Source organism: Pan troglodytes, chromosome 10, assembly GCF_028858775.2.
Source record: "Pan troglodytes isolate AG18354 chromosome 10, NHGRI_mPanTro3-v2.0_pri, whole genome shotgun sequence".
NCBI lineage: Eukaryota > Metazoa > Chordata > Mammalia > Primates > Hominidae > Pan > Pan troglodytes.
The window spans coordinates 45,381,965-45,387,148 of record NC_072408.2 but is presented as its reverse complement, the minus strand read 5'-3'; the positions used below and the strand labels follow the sequence as shown (position 1 = coordinate 45,387,148).

Here is a 5,184-nt window from a genome sequence, read left to right as displayed (position 1 = left end):
AAGTGCACACTGCCACCAGGCCTGTTTTTTTATTTTTATGTAGAGACACACTCTTGTTTTGTTGCCCAGGGTAGTCTTGAACTCTTGGGCTCAAGCAATCCTCTCACCTCAGCCTCCCGAAGTGGATTGTAAATGGATTGCAGGCATGAGCCACTGTGCCCCGCCTATGAGTACAGTTTTTAGATGATAATGATTATATTATAGCTCTTGGAAGATTTTTTATAGTCCTAACCATGGCAAAATGGGGGGACTCGGCCAGGTGGGGTGGCTGATGCCTGTAATCCCAGCACTTTGGGAGGCTGGGTAGGGCAGATCACCTGAGGTCAGGAGTTCGAGACTAGCCTGGCCAACATAAGGAAACCCCATCTCTACTAAAAATACAACAATTAGCCGGGCATGTTGGCACACCCCTGTAATCCCAGCTACTTGTAAGGCTGAGGCCGGAGAATTGATTGAAACCGGGAGGCATCTTGCAGTGAGCCGAGGTTGCGCCACTGCCCTCCAGCCTGGGCAACCAAATGAGACTCCGTCTCAAAAAAAGTCTCCTTTCCAAAATGGGGGGACAAAAATAATACTGAACCAAACCCAATACATTTTTTTTTTTTTGGTTGAGACAGGGTCTCACTCATCACCCAGGCTGGGCTCAGGTGATCCTCCCACCTCAGCCTCCTGAGTAGCTGGGACCACAAGTGCACACTGTCACCAGCCCTGGGTTTTTTTTTCATTTGTTTGTTTTGTGGAGACACGCTCTTGTTTTGTTGCCCAGGCTGGTCTTGAACTCTAGGGCTCAAGCAATCCACCCGCCTCAGCCTCCCAAAGTGCTGGAATTAGAGGCATGCACTACCCTGCCCATCCTTCAAAACCAATCCTTTTAAATCCAGTAGTTAATCTGTAGTATAGGGTGGTTTTAATTAAATTAAACTTACAGCCAATTTTGAACGTGACTGTTCAAAAACAGGGCTAAACATTATATCCGCCCCTTTTTTTCTACCTTGATTGTTGTGTCCTTAACCCTATTCATCATTCTCTTTCCCACCTGGAGAGTCTCCAAGTCACCACTATTGTGCTGAGCATATGATATCATTCAAGACTTAATGTTTCCAGTCCTCACCAATAAGGTCTCCCACGTACTGTAGACGAATAAAAGCATTGTTTGTCATGACTTTATTACCTCCTAAAAATTTTTTTCTTCATTATCAATTTGTCACTTTTCTATGGATCCAAAAAAGACTGATAATTCATGTCTGCTTAAGCAAACCGGTTGTGTCCAGAAGTAATAAACCCATAAATATGTCTTGAAGGTTGTGGAATTTGCATGTCTATCAAGGCTTTTCCCATGCCCTGACAGTCAAGGTGGCTCATGCCTGTAATCCCAACACTTTGGGAATCCAAGATGGGTGGATCACTTGAGATCAGGAGTTCAAGACCAGCCTGGCCAACACGGTGAAACCCTGTCTCTAAAAAATTAGCCAGGCATGGTGGCATGTGTCTCAATCCCAGCTACTCTTGATACACTGAGGCATGAGAATTGCTTGAACCCGGGAGACAGAGGTTGCAGTGAGCCGAGATCATGCCACGGCACTCTAGCCTGGGTGACAGAGTAAGACTCTGTCTCAAAAAAAGGCCTTTTCGCCCACCTTGAAGGAAATTATAGGTGTACCATAGCCAGCTCTGCAACTGGTCCTGGTGTATTCAGGCAGGTAATTTTTGTTTGTTTGTTTTTGTTTTGTTGTTGTTGAGATGGAGTTTCAATCTTGTCACCCAGGCTGGAGTGCAATGGCACGGTCTTGGCTCACTGCAACCTCTGCCTCCTGGGTTCAAGCGATTCTCCTGCCTCAGTCTCCCGAGTAGTTGGATTACAGGCACGTGCCACCATGCCCGGCTAATTTTTGTCTTTTTAGTAGAGACAGGGTTTTGCCGTGTTGCTCAGTCTGGTCTTGAACTCCTGACCTCAGGTGATCCGCCTGCCTTAGCTTCCCAAAGTGCTGGGATTACAGGCGTGAGCCACCACACCCAGCCACTAGTTTTTAAATCTAGATGATGAGATGTGTACGCAGGTTTAATTATCTGTTTGGAAATAGTTTCAAATAAAAATAATTTTTAAAAGCTTAAAGGGGCATTGGTTTCCAGTCTGGCATGTGAGAATCTTGGAGGTTGGCACTTCATCCTAACAAGTCAAAAACTGAATAAACTGGCCAGGCACAGTGGCTCATGTCTGTAATCCCAGCACTTTGGAAGTCCGAGGCGGGTGGATCACGAGCTCAGGAGATCGAGACCATCCTGGCCAACATGGTGAAACCCCGTCTCTACTAAAAATACAAAAAAATTAGCTGGGCATAGTGGTGCGCACCTGTAATCCCAGCTACTGGGGAGGCTGAGGCAGGAGAACTGCTTGAACCCATGATGCAGAGGTTGCAGTGAGCCAGGATCGCACTGCTGCACTCCAGCCTGGTTACAGAGCGAGACTCCTTATCAAAAAATAATAATTAATAATACAAAAGTTAGCTGGATGTGGCGGTGTGCACTTGTAATCCCAACTACTCTGGAGTCCCAACTACTATGGAGGCTGGGAGGATCACTTGAGCCTGGAAGATGGAGATTGCAGTGAGCCAAGATCCCACCACTGCACTCCAGCCTGGGGGATACAGAAAGACTGTCTCAAAACAACAACAACAACAAATCTGCTCTGCAGAAGAGACTGTTGAGAGAATAAAATACAAGCCACAGACTGGGGGGAAAATTGCAAAAGATATATCTGATAAGCAACTGTTAGCTAATATATACAAAGAACTTAAAAAAAATTTTTTTTTATTAGCTGGGTGTGGTAATGTGTACCTGTAGTCCCAGCTACTTGGGAGAGTGAGGTGGGAGGATCACTTGAGCCTGGGAGTTTGAGGCTGTGGTCCACTACAGCCTGGGTGACAGGGCCAGACCCTGTCTCAAAAAAAATTAAAAAGTGAACCAAAGACTTTAACAAACATCTTGCCAAAAAAGACATATTGTATGGAAAATAAGGATCTGAAAAAGGTGCTCCATATTATATGTCATGAAGAAAATGCAAATTAAAACAAGATACCTCTACACCTAATGAAAATAGCTATAATTCAGAACACTGACACCACCAAATGCTAGCAGAATGTGGAGCAACATGACTTCTCATTTATTGCTGGTGGGAATGCAAAATGGTACAGCCATTTGACAGTTCTCCACAAAACTAAACATGTCACCATGGGATCTAACAATCATATTCCTTAGTATTTACCCAAAGGAGTTGAAAATATGTTCACACAAAAACCTGTACATGGATGTTTATAGCAGCTTTATTCAAAATTATCAAAACTGAGAAGCAACATTCAGTAGGTGAATGGATCAATAAACTGTGGTACATCCAGTTAGTGTTATTCAGCACTAACAAGAAATGAGCTATCAAGCCATGAAGACATGGAAAAAATTTAAATGCATATTATGAAGTGAATGAGGCCAATCTAAAAAGGCTACATGCTGTATGATTCCAAGTTATGACATTCTGGAACAGATAAAACTACAGAGACAGCAAAAAGAGCAGGGATTGCCAAAGGTGAAGAGCAAGGGATGGATGAATGGGTGGAACATAGAGGATTTTCAGGGCAGTGAAACTATATATGATACTATAATGGTGGATACATGTTGGACCATTAGACATTGGTCCAAACCCATAGAATGGCCAGCACCAAAAGTGAAGGCTAATGTAAACTATGTTATTTGAATGATAATGATGTGTCAGTGTAGGTTCATCAGGCCAGGCAAGGTGGCTCATGCCTGCAATCACGCCTGACCAGCCTGGGCAACATGGTGAAACCCTGTATCTACAAAAAATACAAAAAAATTAGCCAGGGCCTGGTGTGGTGACTCACATCTGTAATCCCAGCACTTTGGGAGGCCGAGGTGAGGGAATCACTTGAGGCCAGGAGTTTGAGACCAGCCTGGCCAATATGGCAAAACCCTGTCTCTGCTAAAAATACAAAAATTGGCCCTGCGCAGTGGCTCACACCTGTAATCCCAGTACTTAGGAGGCCAAGACAGGTGGATCACTCAAGGTCAGGAGTTCGAGACCAGCCTGGCCAACATGGTGAAACCCTGTCTCTACTAAAAATACAAAAATTAGCTGGGTGTGGTGGTGGGCACCTGTAATTCCAGCTGCTCAGGAGGCTGAGGCAGAAGAATCACCTGAGCCTGGTGAAGTGGAGGTTGCAGTGAGCTGAGATCGAGCCACTGCACTCCAGCCTGGGCGACAGGGAGAAACTCGATCTCAAAAAAAATAAAAATAAAAAAATTAGCTGGGCATGGTGGCTTGTGCCCGTAGTCTCAGCTGCTTGGGAGGCTGAGGCAGGAGGATTGCTTGAGGCAGGGAGGTCGAGGCTTTATTGAACCCTGATCACGCCACTGCACTCCAGCCTGGGGTACGGAGAGACCTTGTCAAAAAAAAAATGTAAGTCCATCATTTGTAATAAATGTACCACTCTGCTGGAGGATGTTCATGATAAATGTCACATAGGTGAGATGTCTGAAAAGTCCATTGGATTTCACAATTAGGTGGTTACTGGTAACCATTACCAAACTGATTCACTAGAGTGTGAGTGGAAGCATGATTATGTAGGGTTGAAAAGAGGTTAGAAAATAAGCAGAGGGAAGCCAGAGGCCTACTTTAAATGTTCAGTGATAGAGCTGGATTCAAGTGTGTAATCAATTTTCTTTCTTTTTTTTTTTTTTTTTGAAGTCTTAGATATTTCAGTGCTCCACATGCTCAGAGAAACTTCTCTAGTAACAAACTATGGAAATGATCCCTGAAAGTATAGTCTTTTTATGCTTTTCTTTTTTTCTTTCTTTCTTTTTTTTTTTTTTTTTTTTTGAGATAGGGTCTCACTCTGTCGCCCAGGCTGCAGTGCGGTGGCGCTATCACAACTCACTGCAGCCTTAACCTCCTCGCTTGGGCTCAGGTGATCCTCCCGCCTCAACTTGCATTTTTTTAGAGTCGGGATTTAGCCACGTTGACCAGACTGGTCTGAAACTCCTGGGCTCAAGTGATCCACCAGCTTCAGCCTCCCAAAGTGCTGGGATTACAGACATAAGCCACCGCACCGGACTGAAAGTATAGTCTTTGTAATCCATCTTCTTACCCTAACCCTGTCTCTCCATCTCTCCTCT

The 5,184-nt window shown here is 44.5% G+C and overlaps 1 pseudogene; it reads right to left on the bottom strand.

The window, feature by feature from the left end:
- Positions 1 to 4,756: 4,756 nt before the first annotated feature.
- Positions 4,757 to 4,839, bottom strand: LOC112205195 (small nucleolar RNA U3; annotated as a pseudogene).
- Between the last annotated feature and the right edge of the window lie 345 nt (positions 4,840 to 5,184).